The sequence below is a fragment of the Battus philenor genome, unplaced genomic scaffold (genome assembly GCF_028537555.1).
Source record: "Battus philenor isolate CCGP_79_NKW_IND1 unplaced genomic scaffold, ilBatPhil1.0.hap1 SCAF_15, whole genome shotgun sequence".
Classification (NCBI taxonomy): Eukaryota; Metazoa; Arthropoda; class Insecta; order Lepidoptera; family Papilionidae; genus Battus; species Battus philenor.
Window position 1 is genome coordinate 13,274,887 of NW_027181677.1, and position 19,085 is coordinate 13,293,971.

General features: G+C 32.5%; 1 protein-coding gene across 1 annotated transcript in view; it reads left to right on the forward strand.

The window, feature by feature from the left end:
* Positions 1 to 19,085, forward strand: part of LOC137919030 (potassium voltage-gated channel protein Shaw-like) — a 170,235-nt gene that overhangs the window by 88,747 nt on the left and 62,403 nt on the right. The gene's annotated exons all lie outside the window — the stretch shown is intronic.

Below are 19,085 nucleotides of genomic sequence, written 5' to 3' on the forward strand. Positions count from 1 at the left end.
ACCCTTGTTTCGACTCAAGAGCATTGTAGCCATCTGTTCTATTCGCTATATGGTCTGATCACTGTCTCTTCAACTGTCTGTTACTTTGACTCATTTACAATCTAACTCATTATCTAATATATAACATTCTCGTGTCACGGTGTTCGAACTTGAACTCCTCTGAAACGGCTTGACTGATTTTTACTAAATTTTATATGCGTTTTTAGTAGGTCTGAGAATCGGCTACTATCTATTTTTCATACCCCTAAGTGATAAGGGTTGTTCACCCTTAAATTTTTTTTTATTTTTTTGACCAAATTTTTTGTTTTTATTTTTTTATGATAATACATACAACCCTAAATTTTCACCACTCTACGATCAACCCTTATTTTTAAATTGAAAATTAAAAATATTTTTTTTTGCAAAACAACGTTTGCGGGATCAGCTAGTTACTTATATAATAGAACATAAACCGAATTATCCCTGTCAGTATCTAGAAACCATGATATTTCCGATCCTTCTAAATTGTCATTTACCAATTAACAGATAATATAATTAAATCAATTCAAATTTTACCCAAAACGGATTGCGAAATCTCGGGTCATGTCAAATGTAAATTCCTACAACCCACAGAGTTCTAAATTATCACGTTTATGAACACCGTATTTAATCTTCCGTAATTCAATATTTAAGGAGGATAGACCAATAAAGTCGGAATTATAAATAAACCTTTTTGTAGTTTTTTTTTTATTTCTTTCTTTTCAGTTAAAGTAGGCTCACTGTAAGGAAGCTTCCTCAAAGATTGTCACAATGATTAGTCCTGCGTTACTCGTATCCAGCGACTATCCGCGACGTTAATTGCATCAGCTACCTACCTAGTCCTTGCCACTTGGGAAGCATGAGCTATGTACTCCGCCCAATGTTCAGTCGAGCAATTCTTCTAGCTACTCAGGTGATGTTGACCATCCTTCACTACTGGGAACTATTTATCACCATCATTACAGCCTAAGTAAAAAAAGGACCAATATTTAGCCACTTCCGCACATGCAGTGGTAGTCGTGCAACAAAGTGCACCGCCCGCCAGCCCGCTGATAAATGCGCATGCGGCAAACAATGCGAATCACACAACTGTTACCGTTGAATCACTCAACACGTGTTTGACCTCTCCACGGGGCATGTTCAGGAGTTATGTTACACCGATTAGTGCCAAACACAGACTCTCAGACTCTGTGTTTGGCACTAAAAAAGTTTTTGGTGCACTTTGTTGCACAACTACCACTGCATTTGCGGAAGTGGCTAAATATTGGTCCTTTTCTTACTTAGGATGGACTTCCGCAAGGTAACGCCTGATTCCATTAAATATCTTTTCAACCGTCCGTGGTCTCTGATCCAGAACCTTAATGACCCAGCGTCTATCTCTATCCACTGTCATTTCCACTTTTCAGTTCGCTGGTATTTGTCGGTTCGTGGTCGTCATTCGAAAACATTATTTGCATGAGCGACGTGCGCTACCACTTCCGATTTTTTAAATTTTAACAATCTATGTCTCATATATTCTTCATTAGATCATATTATTTTTGAAATGCCTATGATGAAATCGATGATGAACTGTTAAATCTAAATCGTCAATAATTTTCGATATTATTCTATATTATTCCTGAAATTGCATATTTCATTTTCCAGTTCCGAAGCAATTGTGCGGCTCAGATAACGTTGTTACGAGGTCGTAACTGCCATAAATTGTTTTAACAGAACGTTTGTACAGTCAGCACCGAAATTCGAAATGGTCACGCTGAAAGTTTGCTTGCGGATATTTTTTAACAATGAAAACAATATATCTCTTGATTTATATCTTTTAGGTATACCGCAGAATGATTATTTTCGTAAAAAAGATTTAGTTAAAGTTTATAAATATACATATATAACCAAACACATATAGTAATTTAATCTGCAGCAACTCCCTGTAACATGATACCGCGTTTCCTTATAACGCGAAATAAATTACTGTGTTATAGGAGGATTACTGTATACTCAGTGAGCAATAGAGTTCCACAGATGATGACTAGGACCATGAGGTTCTGGAGTGACCATCCAGAGGGTAGACAGGCGACAATGTTAATATCGTCAAAAGATTCTGGATGTAATTATCAGATGGTCTTATTGGAAATCTAGGGGCACCTTTGTGCATATTCGGACTTCCTATATTTATAATTATGATATTTTTTATTGTTATTTTTAGCAGACTTAAATCTTCTTCCTTCTAATTGAAGAGATCTTTTTTATAGGAAAAAAAGATTCTCGGCATCTTATACAAAACAAAAATTAAAAAATTTTAAATTTTTATACTTTACAATATCCTTTTAGTAATAATTATTATTTTATTTATTTCTTCTAATTAGACCTTTAATCATATATTTAGTTTCATTTTTATTATAATTTTCATTTATTACTTACTATTATATTAGATTTCTAATTCCTTATTTATTTATTTATTTTATTTATTTATACCGTTTAGTAATATTTTTTTTTGTTTTGACATTGTTTGATTTTAAATCATTAAATGTTCTTAGTGAGATAATTATAAGGTAACAATTATAACTAATTTTATATTTCTAAGTTGCTAATTTGTACTTTCTTACTGCCTTTTGTTACTGTTTATCTCCAATTAAGTAAACAAATAATAAATAATTATTGTTATAAATATTATATATATATAAATTCTCGTGTCACGGTGTTCGAACTTGAACTCCTCTGAAACGGCTTGACCGATTTTTACCAAATTTTATATGCGTATTCAGTAGGTCTGAGAATCAGCTACTATCTATTTTTCATACCTCTAGGTGATAAGGGTTGTTCACCCTTAAAAATTTTTTTTATTTTTTTGACGAAATTTTTTTTTATTTTTTTATGATACAACATACAAAAATACATAAAACCCTAAATTTTCACCCCTCTACGATCAACCCTTATTTTTAAATTGAAAATTAAAAATATTTTTTTTGCAAAACAACGTTTGCAGGTACAGCTAGTTATGTATATATATGATTCTTACTTGCTAAGAATGATGATAAATGATGGTGTTATGTGAAGGTACTACCATAATCATTGCAAGTACAATTCAATTATCGAAATAATGCTCTAAATTAGATTCATATATACGAATGTAATACAGTTCATGGCTGTTAGAGCCATCTGCCGCAAGTTCTAATGGAATCTCATTCACTCACGACGTCCCTCGAGCCTTTCGACCTTTAACATCCTCAGCCAGGATCACTGGATCCTCCGCATTTATTCCAATTTCAATAGATATAAAAGAGAAAACGAAAAACATTTCATCGAATTACGGCTCAAATTACAATAGTCGCTTCTATATCCGCACCTCCTGGAAAAGTCAAATTGTAAGTAAGGATCTCCCAGGTGAACAATAGAGCTTTAGATGTATTATGGCTTCGATACGAATTCAAAGGAAATCTATTTTTTTATGTCTGTTTATATAAAACTTCTAAATGTTATATAGTACTGTAATCAGACAATAGATGGCGTTGGTTTACAATTAAATCACGCTTGAGATAGCATTGTGGTTAGGACTGCTAATTGTGACTCGAAAAGTTCTATATGGAACTGGGCGTAAGTCGAGGCTTTCCTAGGATCTCCCTACCTTAATCACAATCGTTATTTCCATTTTTATGTTTAAGCATCAAAGTGTTTGCTTTATACTTATTGGTAATTTAGTCCAAGTCTCTTCTTAAATATTTAGTAACTTAAATCTTAAACTGTTTTTAAACTAAACTAAAGTGTACCAATTTTTTTCGTTACACATATATACTCACATACACACACACTTATATATATATAAATATATATATATATATATATATATATATATATATATATATATATATATATACGTAATTGTTATGCAAATCACAAACTATTTCAATCGTAGTAGTATCAGCACTTTCACACTTTGCTGTCTTATATATCTTATTAAAAACATAAGTAATATATATATATATATATAAATATATATATATATATAAACCATCCCCCTATATAAATATATGTCTGTGTGTGTGTACATATATTTAATTCATCGCTAACTTCTAAAGGGAGTTTATTTCAAGGAAAAAGCTGTGACCAGTTAGAGAAGAATGAATGCAATCGGATTCGTGGAAAAGACTAAGTAGTAAGTTAAGGAATAGAAAGTATGTGGTTAGTACGTTTTTCCGACAGTAAAATGTAAATCATTTGAAACAAGATTAACAAGTGACGTGCTTGTATGTATGAAGGCTAAAATCTAATTTATTTTTTGAGGAGACCTTCTTGTTGGTTAGGAAGAGAGTGGAGATAGAGTTTACCTGTCCAATTGCGTACCCAACCACACAGACACACACATACACGCAAGCGTACACACACACGCACACACACTCGCACACACACATACAGAAACACGCGCACAACACCCACACAAATACGCACACGCATCCATACATGGACACTATTCCATCCGCAAAACAAAGAGACGTTTACTTTAATTCCTTCTTTACAAAAAACACACACACGTATATTCATCGCCAGTCCCTTTTTTTTATTCTTCTTTTATTATAAATTTGTATCTATTATGTTTAGTAAATATATTATTATATTTGTTAAACCGATTTTGGTTACATAAAAAGAATTAAAAAAAGATATAATACATCATATTAAAATACAGAAACATGTATATTACATCAATTGATTTTACAAATCATGTCTTGTCCTTCACAAAAAAAAAATTAAAAATGTATGTGTTATAATATGAATGTCGTGAGTTCTATAACATGAAAAACACACACACAATTCACGATTACACTGCATAATAAATCTAAAGGAATAAACGAAATTATAGTACAAATAATAAGTCGCTAATTTATGTAGGAAAAATATATATTCATATTGGCGAATTCTTGTCGAACCATCTGTTGCTCGCTTGAAAATGAAACGGTCTAAGTTATAAGAACTTATAAGAGGTTGGCTCGAAGTTCGCTGCGAGATTGAATTAGCATCCGCAGGAGAACCAAGATCATGGATATAATTTGAAGAATTGTTTATCTGAAGTGCCTTTGGGGCCTGGATATTCACAAACAATATCAACCCCGAGCTGATCTTTCACTAGGTAAACCGATGATATAGTCAAGGTTGCGTGATCTTGAAGGAAGAAAAGGACCAATATTTAGCCACTTCCGAACAGTTACGTTACACCGATTAGTACCAAACACACTAATCGGTGTAACATAACTCCTGAAGATGCCACGTGGAGGGGTGAAGCACGTGTTTAGTAATTTGGCGGTGGCGGTTGTGTGATTCGCATTGTTTGCCGCATATGCATTTATCAGCGGGCTGGCGGGCGGTGCATTTTATCGCACGACTACCACTGCATGCGCGGAAGTGGCTAAATATTGGTCCTTTTCTTACTTAGGATGGACTTCCGCGAGGTAACGCTTGATTCCATTAAATATCTTGATAGAAGCGTGGGCCTTGCAGAGAGCGTGCATTGGCTGAAAAGAAGTCTCATTGCCACTTCTGTAGAATGACAAGAAATCCACTTCTGTCATTCCTCAGTGATCTTAAAATATTAAAACATATGTTTATTTTTTATTTTATAAGATGCTAGTCGTTCAATAAACGCCCTGTTCGTTTTATGTTGTATAGAAAACACATCAATAATAAACAGATTACGTGGTACCAATTTGTTAATGTACGATTTCAGAAAAGTCATAAATAATGGCATATTTCTGTTTATACAATAACATCCGCCCGAATCTTGCATATTTTTAACTGAAAGATATATGCATGTAATAAAATGATAATTTTATATGACTTTTATTGATAATATTTCACGTTTTCTGCCTTTTAGTATATGCGCAAAATACGTCATTGTTCTCGACTCCAACGGAACACTACATTTGATAATTTATTTCAAATAAACGGCTTTAAAAGGGAAAATATAGTTAATTTGATTATTATTAATGTATGATACACCTTATCGAAGAATCAATATTTTAAGAAATATTTATTAACGTAATGATAATACAGTAAAAAAATAATACTAAATTTTGGATTCCAACATTTTGAATTTAATTAAGTTTTTCGGTGTAACATAACTCCTGAAGATACCCCACGGAGAGGTGAAACACATGTTGAGTAATTTGACGGTGGCAGTTGTGTAATTCGCATTGTTTGCCGCATACGCATTTATCAGCGGGCTCGCGGGCGGTGCACTTTGTTGCACGACTACCACCACTGCATGTGCGGAAGTGGCTAAATATTGGTCCTTTTCTTACTTGTAATTATTTGTTGCTAGATTTAATAGTGACGCACTGGCGGCACAAAGAAGAGAGATTTTTCGCTTGAATCGCCGGAGAGTTGAGATCACTTATCACGTTATGTTGTTAGATTCCAATTTCAAAAAATCGTCGAATTTGTGTTGTGCTCCTACTGAATCTATTTATCTAACATTCATGTGACAGTTGATTGTTGATAGCTGTCGTAGTTATCGTAAAGGTTAAGAAAATTATTAAGAACATAAAACACTCATTAATTTTTGAACGCAAAACAAGTTTGAAAATCGAATCTTATACGATTGCACACATATGTGTAAGCGAAACAATATAGCTATCATAAATGAAATAAGAACATACCGTATGACATCTGTTCTATATTTGTAATTATTTGAATTACGCTGTAAATTATTCTGGATGCACATCTATGAAGATGTATTTATTTTTCTTCTGTATTATTAATGGTTGAACCTATTGTTAGTTTTGAAAGCTGTTACAATTTCATTGAACCCCAGGACTCGAGCTATCAATTATTGACCTAAGCCTTAAATTTGAATTAAAAACTTTTCCTTTGCGTCTGCCGCCGCTCGTAGTTGCTTGTCCCAGTGTTCTTCTTATCAGTGGGCCCTCTTGCTTGGGCGTGTCGACTCAATTTTAAACTTGACTGATATCTTTTCGCATCAACTGTGTTCGCTTGATTTTGCTCCGTGCTACTGGTTATTCAGCAAACTCAAAAGGCTAATTGGGAAGATACACTTCAGACACTATTGAGGAGATAATAACTGAAACGAAGGCTTTTAAGGCTATACCTAACAAAGACAATTGCGACTGTTGAAAAAAGCGTTGGTAAAAGTCCGTTAAATCGGGAATTACTTCGAAGAGGATGATGATTTGGAAGAATAAATAAAATATTTAGATTTTATGAATAAATTAATATTCATATTGAAATAAATTTACACCCGTATAATATTTCCCACTTATCGCTACCGCTTATGGTTTGCGTCGCTGTAACACTGGCAATGAAACTGATCCCCAGCTAACGCGGCGATTTACGACTTCATAAACTGTGATTTCATGCGTCAGCAGTCAAAGGGTTAAGTTGTTGACATGGGAAAGTAATTTGGTAAAATTTTGTTGATTTGATTCGACTTTAGTTTTCATTAATCGATAACTTAATTTAATTTTACATGATGCATTGATATTTGAAAATAGTTTTTAATATTGCAATAGAATTAGTAGTAATTCAATACGCAGTGACAGTTTGTGTTTTGAACTTTTGAAAACATAAATAAAAACCTTTCTTAAAAAAGGAGGATCATCACATTACGAGGTAAATGACAAAATATTATCATTTGATTATAAAGTATATAACACAAGTATTCGCCAATGATATTTGGGTGTGCTACTAAAGTCATTGGCGAATATAAAGCTCAACGAATCCGCTGGCTTGGTCACTTGGAGCGAATGGGATCGGATCGGAGCGTGAAGGTAGCGTACCTGGAAAAACCGAGGGGTCGAAGACCAGTGGGTAGACCCTGGTATCGCTGGATCGATCGCGTTGAGGCAGATTTGCGCGAATTGAATGTCAACCAATGGCAGACGATGGCGCAAGTTAGAGGAAAGTGAAAGTCTCTTGATTTGGAGGCCAAGACCCACTTTGGGTCACTGAGCCAGCGGAGTAAGTAAGAAAGTAAGTATAACACAAGTATACTTTTAATATAATTGTAGTATTATAAAAAGATCATCTCGTAAACAACATACATCATTCCGCTTCTTAAATAAAAAAACGTTGAAAGTATTCCGAACTCATATCACATATGTGTCAGTCGACAAATAGAATATTTGTTCGCGTTCTATTATTACTTCTACGTAGTCAGGTACGTAATGTTTGGAAGGGTCTTACGCGTGAAATATCTTCGAGTACATCCATCCTTTTTTCCTTTTTGTGTTGTAGTTTTTTTTTCTTGTTTCTTATATAGGTGAATCGTATTATCTCACGGTGTTATATTTTTTTAAGAAAATGTACACGTATATATTGATTATATTACATGAAAGAATTAACAACAAATTTATAATCAATTTAAATGCGGTCAAGTTAGTAGCAAGAGATATAAATATATATCTCTGTTTATCATACTGTAAGATATAGGTATATCAAGAGCAAACATGAGCTTATTTTTGGAAAGAAATTATAAAGCAGTATTAGGTGGATCGTTTAATACAAAGTTTTAAAAGGAACGTGGTTCCAGAAGATGTTCATGGAAGCCTTTATATACTTGCTACAACTGTCTTTTGCCTGGTGTCTTATGGCAAATGTGTAGCATGCACTGAAGTTACATATCGGTGGAGTTTGTTGACTTTATATTTATAAATTATCGTCGATTTTCAAATGCAAGCTACATAGCGCTACAAAGCGCTACGATGTGCTACGAAGTCGTAGCATGAACTCAAACTGGAACTAATGTAACTCTAGAGTCAAAGCTCGACAACAAGTTGTTTATTACAATAAATAAAATATATAAATAATTTAATAAAAGAGTAGGTCCTAAAATAAAAATCAAAAATTAAATTGTACTGTAATATTTTATATCAAAGTCGTGTGGCAAAGAAAGAGAGGCGAGGTGTGAATGGAATGTAAATAAATGGTAAGAGAATAGAAAATGTGAAGAATGGAAGAAAAATAGTAATAGAGATTGTGAAGAACGAAAGACTGAAGAGATAAATACACAAACAGAAAAAGCATATTCAAAATAATTAAAAAAGAGAGTTACGGCTAGCGATTTTGTTTTCTAAAATATCTCTACCTGATACAGAGAAAGTAAAAAGTCAAAGATTACTCAAAAACCGCTAGCTGTGTTATTATACATGTATAATTACATACATACATACATAAGAGTTTAGATATAGTTATTTTTTATGAAATTATTAATAATATATACATTTTTGTACAATTTTTACTTTTGTATTTTTATATCGATTTTGCTGATATAAGGTCATTTCTTCTTTAGTCATTTGTTTAGTAAAAAAAATTGACAGCTTGATTAGTTCTTTATACTTTTTTTTGTTATTAATGATTCTCTCTAAGAATGAGAAAGACCACCTATAATCGATGGTTTTGTTATATTTTCCATAGCACCATAGATTAGTGTTTAGAATATTTTCCTTGTAACTACGATACTCTTAATTAAAAGAAAAAATCATATTTTTATACATATTTATTATTTTACCACCATATATAACTCGAGAGTGATACATATACATGTTTCAATTATTTATTGATTTATAGGCATTTTAACCCTGTAATGTAATAGTATTGCAATGATATAAACATATTTATTATCTATGAAGTATATCGACACTAGGGCCATCTATTATCATCTATGTCAATTTTTTGTCTGTGGTAGAAAAACAAATTAATCATTACCGAAATACTCCTGTGTTTTATTACGCAATATATTTTAGCAGACATGGTGTACAGTCATCGTCAAAACTATTAATAATAAGTCAGTAAATAAATACCATTACTCCGTCAAACACCAAGCTAAATGGTGACACTTATTAAGAGATGCAAGGACACCATAAACAACCAATCATGACTACGAACAATCTTATAAGAGTGCGTGAATAAGAAAACGTATTTAAACAGGTGTTATTATTGCATCATAATTTTACATCGATTAGCAATCATCAATTTGTGTTCAAACCTTGTTCTGGCCGCCTATCCGATGCCTGATTAGCGTACGCTTGAATGAATCTAGGCTATTAATCGATCGCTGTACAGCTGAAACATGAAGGATTTATTTCCGTTATAGACGGACAGTCTTGCATAACGTAATTATATATGTAAGAAAAGGACCAATATATAGCTACTTCCGCTATGTAGCAGTAGTCGACACCTGTGTCGAGTAATTTAGCAGTGGTGGTGGTGTAGTTCGCATTGTTCGCATGCGCATTTATCAGTGGGCTGGCGGGCGGTGCACTTTATTGCACGACTACTGCTACATAGCGGAAGTAGCTATTTATTGGTCCCTTTATTAGATAGGATTCTTACTGTATAGCAATACGCAGAGAACGCTGTTGTTCGTTAATTGTAAATTTGTTCTTGAGCAGTGTGGCAATCCTATATGTATGTATGACGGAAATCGAACCTTGTTTGGATATAAATTACATAAAATTGTTTCTTTAACGCAACGGAATACCTACACTACAATGTTAACCAAATGATGAAATTATTCCTAATGTATATTTGTTTTATTTTGTGTTGTAAAAAGTTTATATAGTCATATGTAATTTCGTCACCGTCGTTTCAGCCCATAGATGTCCACTATAAGGCACAAGTCTTATTTAAAGATATCTATTTGGGATCATAACATATTTACCAAGCTTTTCTGATGGGTTGCCGATCGTAGTATGATGTACTGTTATGTCTCCGTCGAGAAAACTTTTAAAATTTTGGAAAAAGGCTTTGAATAAATAAAATAATTTCATAAATAAAATGGCAACCGTTTGGTGAGTAGGATGAATGGAGATTGAGTCTGTTTTGCGTTGATGAGGCGCAGGAAGTACGAATTTTAAGAGGATAGGATTCTTACACATCTATAGATTCAGGCGTTACTTCGCGGAAGTCCATCCTAACTAAGAAAGAGACTAATATATAGCTACTTCCTATAGGACTGACATTTATCAGCGGGCTGGCGGGCGGTGCACTTTATTGCACGACTACTGCTACATAGCGGAAGTAGCTATATATTGGTCCCTTTCTTAGATAGGATTCTTACTGTATAGCAAAACCCAAAGGACGCTGTTGTTCGTCCATTGTAAATTTGTTCCTGAGCAGCGGCAATCCTATATATTTAATGCACAAAGTACATCGATGCATCGATGTAGCGAATACGTCAGCCGCCTCACAGATACTGATGATGATGATTGGAATAGATAGGATGAAAATTTGAATAGAGAGGATTGAAAAGGATGGAAATTTTGTGAAAGAACGAGGAAGTGGTCGCACAAAACGTAATGTTAAAAATTGGGCATTGTTAGGATGTTATCAAGAGACTTAGTAAACACTGTTACATGCGAATGTAAAAACAAAGGCACGGACGCTAATGTCAAGGGAATATAGATCCTAATATTTATAAAAATATATCTATGTAATTCAGTATATAATATAATAATGTTTATTTTATTTGCCTTTTATATAATTCTGTATTATCTGACGGTATGTACTTCATTATATTCCCGTCCGTTTCGGCTGTTTCGAATTCATTCCCTTTGTACCCATTATAGCGCTTAAGGGAAATAACGATCCAAATTAGCGGATGGAAAGTATCTATACAAGTGAAGGGATCTCTTATTTGGTTAAAAAAAATCTGTTGATAAAAACTTGGGTGATTAAATATTTTTTCTCATCGCTTCTTTTTGCTCATTGCTGTGGGTTGTCTATAAAATATTTCCTCATGGAAATCTATGGAGTAAGACTTTCCTGTGCAGAAACAGGTGGGCCTATTCATTCTTTTTATAATAACGGGTGTTGCAAAATTATTGTGACAATTTCAACTGGCAGCTATATTGTTATTAATTAAAAAAGCCTTCTGATTTTTTTAAAGAGTTTATTTGAAAGTATAGTATTAATATTATTGATTTTTTTTTAAATATTTCACACATGTTACCACCTCCGAAGTTGATGCATAATTGAGTTTGCTATACGGCATTTTAAATTCTCTCTCGCAAAACATCTGGCTTCAAATTGACGATATCTTTTTCAATGTCAGATAAAGGCTTATAAAGTGCGTAAGGTTGCGGCGAAACACTAACATGCCAAAACGTGAGCCAAAAATTCTGAAATATAAAACAAAGCCACAGTGGTAATGTCTGAAATATAGATCCTAATAGTAATATTAAAATATAATTAATAATGTTTGAATTAGAATGTGTTGGAAAGCTCCGGTTTTAACCTAAGACGTTGAGGAACTGGTTCATCACCTATGAAGCTAGGGTAGTATTGGAAAGTTATATATAGTTTCAATAACATACGTCCAAATAAATCTAAGCTTAAAGATATGCAATACCCGATGATAAAAATTGCAAATCAACCTTTAGAAAGAGACAATCGGCTAATTTCGGCTTTGTAGAGCGTTATCTCAATTATGTTTAAGTATGTACGTTTATGTTCGTTTGTTTGTAAATATGTATTTTTTGTACCCGTAAACTACCCATTATTAGTACTTTTACCTTTTCCGTACTATGATTGTCTGTAAGAGATTGCCTTGTGTCATAAGATCGCCCATTGTACTTTTTTGTATATTATTGCAAAACTTATTAAATGTATCTTAACGTGTACAATAAAGAATATTAAATAAAAAAATAAATAAATTAATATCTCTGACCCACACTACCTATGTGACGTTTTGTCAATCGTGCGACAGAGATAACGCTCTACGAAGCCGAAATTAGCCGATTGTCTCGATCCAAAAGTCGATGTGCAATGTTTATCGCCGGTTACTGTAACATATTATTACCACCAAATACGACCGCGTTTAGTCAACACAACATGCCTATAGAAGACCATCGATCTATGACGAATAGGCCCACTTGCAAACACACACATAGACACGAACACAGACAATGTTCCGATTGGAACAACTAACACATTTTTAATCTAATTTCTCCTTTTTTAAATTAGTGTGTTTATTGATTGTCAGTTTCTTACTTTGTTTATTAATTATAATTATACCACTACTCTATATGGTTTATATACACTATGCAGAGAAAAGATATCCCAGCGGTAAGGAATGAGACTTGCGACAATAGGTCGCTAGTTCGATTCCCTGGGTACATTTTTATATAATTCACATCTTGTTCATTTATTACGTGTATTGTTACACATTTTTATTTAAAAAATCATATATCAAGTAACTTGTAATTGCGCAATTTTAATTAAAAAAAACCCACATTCTTAGTTAAAATTTAGTTTCTGTATTCTCGACGCTAAGCAACCCGTAGTTTTTATTAGCTCAGCTAAACCCGATACGTCTAACCTATAACTCGAGTACGTGATGCATTAAATAACAAGAAAAACGGTCTTAATTAAAAAAAACAACGTACATTTGCACGCGTTTATATAAAGAAAAGGCTGTATTTAAACTTTGTACTAAGTTAAAAGTTACCTTTTAATTTAAAAATAAGTGAATGTAATATATAAAATAAGTATTACTTATTTTATTATAAAATTTGTAATTAGAAGTGACATACTCGTATCTATAGATTCACAAGTTTGATCCACAAAATAGTTAAGATGGCGAGATATCGCTGAATGTGCAGCCCGCAAGTCCGTCTATCAGCTGAAATGAAGACGATGATATATTATTTCTGTCATCGATACATACTTGCTGATGATTTAGTTAAACGACAATATATATAGGGTGGGCCATAAATTTTTGCACTTTTAAAACACGTGTAGAAATAAAAGTACAAATGCTATTTTGTTTATGATTTATTTACCGTAATTATCATTTATTAAAATTTATTTTTTAAAAATTACATCGTCGAGATGTGCTCCGTCTCGCCGTTGGCACTCCTGTAATCGACTACGTAAACTTTGGAAAACTCGTTGACACATGCTATTTGCAAAAATTTTTGGCCCACCCTATATTTACAGCTGATGTAGTGTCAAGAATCTTTTAATGGCTTCCGTTTTTTAAAACTCTCGTTCCTCCTGCCATGTGTATATGTGTAATTATTTTTGATTAAAATTTATATTCCTTATTCTTTTTCTATTCTTCATGAATTATTTCGTAGTTTTGTACATCACAATTTCTATCTTTCATCGGCTTCCTTTCATCATCTTTGCCCTTATATGACAGTATGAATCAAAGATACATTTTAACACCACAATATCTATCTTTCATCGCCGTCCTTTCATCATTTTTGATCTTATGTCACAGTATGAATCAAAGACACACTTTTACACCACAAAATCTATCTTTCATCGCCTTCCTTTCATCATTTTTGACCTTATATCACAGTATGAACCAAAGACACACTTTTACACCACAAAATCTATCTTTCATCGCCTTCCTTTCATCATTTTTGACCTTATATCACAGTATGAATCAAAGACACACTTTTACACCACAAAATCTATCTTTCATCGCCTTCCTTTTATCACCTTTGACCTTATATCACAGTTTGAATCAAAGATACATTTTAACATCACAATATCTATCTTTCAGTGCCTTCTTTTCATCATTTTTGACCTTATATTACAGTATGAATCAAAGATACATTTTGACATCACAATATCTATCTTTCATCGCCTTCCTTTCATCATCTTCGCCCTTATATCACAATTTTAAACAAAGATACATTTTGACATCACAATATTATCTCACTTTTATTTTATTTAATTACATTAATTTTTTTTACAAGTCTCAGTTAGCGCCATTTTTATATTTTTTTCAAATATTTATTACTTTACTTAATTTACTTGCCTTAAAGTCTTGTCTAACTTTTTGACCTCTGCTATTCTTGTGTATTGTTTTTATTTATTGCATACAGCACTACCTTTCTGCAAAAACTTGAGAACGTTTGGGCGTAGTTGGTTGTCGCTTATAAGGAAAGCAATGTTATCTATTTATATTTCGCTTCCATATCTAGCTCGGAATCAAAACAGAATTGTAAGTTTACAGTCGTAGCTCGGAGTTTGTCTGGAATGGCAGTGGGCAGATCACTGCAACCGATTGCTGTTGGGGCCGAGTGGTTGTTGAGTAGCAATCACGAACCAGTGGACGCGGCGTAGGTAGCCCCATCATTAGGTAGATTGATGACATAGTTAATAGAAATCGCTGGATTTTTGGAGGGATATGTCTTACAAAAGACATCTATCGTCTGAAAAATGTAAAATGTAGGTTAATAAATAAAATGTGCAGTAATCCAGATCAGTCTGTAGGATAATGCGAGGAGTGTTATTAAGATCATCGCGTCCATTTTTAAACGGTTTTATTTAGTTCGACCCGTACGGAATTTGTTTATTCGGGTCAAAATTAGAAATTGAAATTTATGCACCTTCCCGTTGTCAGATTGTTCTGAAATTTGGCACACACGTTTAATTTAGATCTCAATACAATATAATCAAATCAATAACATTATAAATCTAAGAAGGCCGCCGATACAAAATGTCGGATTACATATTTTTCCTTAGCCCCTTTAATATGGGTATCAAATTAAAAGGCTACACTAGTAAAACACGATGATTATGTCAAAATTTAAAATTCAAGATGGACGCCGTTCCAATATGGCGGACTAGGTACATATTTTTCCACAACCACCACAATATGGGTATCAAAAAACGGTTTAACTTAAAAGTTTTTTAAATTTATTTATTAGGAAAGGCCTGTGCCTTGCAGTGGGCGTCTGGCTGAAAAAAAGAAGGAAAACTATCAAATGTCACAACAGTCATATATTTTTCTGAAATCTTTCTAAATTTAAATTAACAAACTCGTTGAGAGTACAATATGTTAGTAGGTGTGTTTATCTAAATTACAAGGGGGACCGGAAAGTAATGTCGTTTCTACGCATGTATATATTTGATTGTCATTTAATAGCTCATTATATAGGCGCAAGACGTTGTATACTAAATGGTATAAGGTTATTGATAACGAATGTGAATATATTGTTGATTAGAAATAAAAAAGAGACATTATTTTCCGGTTCCCCTAACACTTCGAAAGATGTTTCAGTTTATGTCTCCGTATCAAAAGTCGCTTCAAAATTGGAAAATCTACCTAATCTCTTATCCTTTTCCATATAAAACCTTATGTTGACATGATATAACTTATTATGTTAATTTTATGCATCACACTTTATAGGCAAATGCGACATATAACCCACTGTGCTTACATGAAAATATTAAAGCATATTTTATTTACACGACTTTTAGGTTTATTTATATTATTATCAATAAATGTACATAACTAACACGACTACCACTGCATGTACGGAAGTGGCTAAATATTGGTCCTTTTAGACGAACTTGCGGGCTGCACATTCAACGATATCTCGCGACTTGACTATTTTGTCGGTCAACCTTGTGAATCTATTGATACGTGTATGTCTCTTGCACAAAATAAATTGTTTAATTACAATTTATTTTGTGCAAGAGTTTTAATTAAAATTTAAAGGCAACTTTCAACTTAGTACAAAGTTTAAATACAGCCTTTTCGTTATAAAAACGCGTGCAAATGTAAGGTTTTTTTTAATTATGACCGTATTTCTTGTACAGTATTTAATCCATCACGTACTCGAGTTATAGGTTAGACGTATCGGGTTTAGCTGAACTAATAAAAACGACGCGTTGCTTAGCGTTGAGAGTACAAAAAAAAATCTTAACTAAGAATGTGGGGTTTTTTTAATTAAAATTGCGTAATTACAAGTTACTTGATATATTATTTTTAATTAAAAAAATTCTTACAGTACCCGTAAATGCACAAGATGTGAATTATATAAAACTGTATCCAAAGAATCAAACTAGCGACCTATTATCGCAAGTCTCATTCCTTACCGCTGGGATATCTCTTCTCTGCATAGTGTATATATATCATACAGAGTTGTGGTATAATTATAATTATTAAACAAAGTAAAAAACTGACAATGAATATATATATTTAGATATATAAATATATGTTATACTATTGATTTTTATAGTGTTTTTTTTGGAGCCGTAAGAAAGGTAAATCTTTTCTTTATTTTTTTTGTGTTCGTATTCATATATATGTGTATATTAAATAAACATTTACACGCCTCAAATGTACAGGATGTTGGAAGTGAATAGAAAAAAAAATACTTCGTAAACACGAAGTTATTGAGCGTAAAATCCGAACGCCATCTCCAGGCTCATTATGCAAACGGAGACAAATCTCTTTTCCATGGTAATCATTCGGATTAACATTAGATTTTGAGGAAATTTTCATCGTCACAATTATGCTCAAGGCCAGAATAAGGAAATTAGTTTGTAAGTTTGTTATTTTTTTTATCAGATAATTTATAAGATTTTATCTGTACATATAAATAAAATTGGAATGTCTGTTTGTTTTTAAAATAACAGCTTTTAACTATATGCATATGAATATATATACGGCATATATACCAAAACTATATTTTTAAAATTAATTTTTTCAGGCGGTGTATGTTCCGGATTATTTCTGAAATGGCTGCACCGATTTTAACCAAACTTACACTAGCAGATAGTTGATATAATAAGAAATAACTTAGGCTACTTTTAGTCCAGAAAATTTCAAGAAAAGAAACTAAATAAATCAATTATTTTTGTGTAATTCCACGCGGACGAAGTCGCGGGTACAGATAGTAATAAATTCGTCTATTCGGTTAAATTATTTTTGGTTTCATTATCGTTATTTATATATTTACCTTTAACCAGTCTTAGTACAAATCTGTAGAGGTGAGGTCCAGTATTGGAACTTGGAACAGTTGAAATAATGATGAAAAATTATTTATTACTTTAATTTAAACACTAAATTAATTATATGTTTTGGTAACTTTATGTTAATTTGTATTTGGAGATTCAATAAAAATGTTACGATTGTTATTATGTGAATTTATATATATTTTGTTGCTTATTCTATTGATGGTTTCGAAATAAATATATAAATAAACTAAATAATACGTACTAAATTTAAAAGCGAATATTCGTTTAAAATATTTTTTTGTAATTTATTGAGAAAACCAACAGTAATACAAAATTAATTAAAGTAGCGAAACATATTTAACTTAAACTTAAGCCAATTGAAGGCTTCACTGAGTTACTTAAACTTAATAAACGCTGTTGAATACGACGGTCAACTTCATTGAAAATGGAGTTCTAGTGAAAGTAGGATGTAATTACTTTTGATGTGTATATGCGTGCGTGTGTTTTAGTGTGTGTGCGTGTTATTTTGGCACACATAGAGACTTGACTCATTTGTGACAAAAAAACATACTTCAAAATGTTTTGGGCTTAGTCAAGTGATATTCCAACTTTTGACAAACATACGCTATACACAGCCTTACCAACTTAGAATAAAAAATATCCTGCCTTCTTAATGCCAGGTAGTTTTAAATGAAAATTTCACCTTACTTTTTGATCAACGTATCTATTTATTTTAAACAGACGCTTACAGAATTAAATAAATAATTCTATTATCTTTAAGGCTTTAAACAGATTAATGCCTTGGTATTACTATCTCAGTTCTATAAATATAAGTAAAAAAGCAAGATTTCTCTTGGAACTTTGTAATTTGTCTTAACGACAGCGTCGACACAATACTGACATTTTTCTGGCCGTCCGTCTTTCTGATGAGGATTTTGTTCAACTATTTATGTCGTGTACCAATTGTGAAGGATTTCAGATAAAATACGCTCGTTATGTATAATATAAAAAGTCATATTAGTACAAATTTTGCTTTGAATTATTTAAATCGGTGTGTGAAAATAAAAATTATTTCACCCTACTTTTTAAACGGTTTTTAGTTTGACCCGTACAGAATTTGTTTATTTGGGTCAAAATTAGAAATTGAAATTTAAGCACCTTCCCGTTGTCATATTGATCTGAAATTTGGTACACACATTTAATTTAGATGACAATACAATATAATGAAATCAATAACATTATAAATCTAAGATGGTCGCCGATACAAAATGGCGGATTACATACTTTTCCTTAACCCCCTCAACATGAGTATCAAATGAAAGGGCTGCACTAGTAAAACACGAAAAAACAATGATAATGTCAAA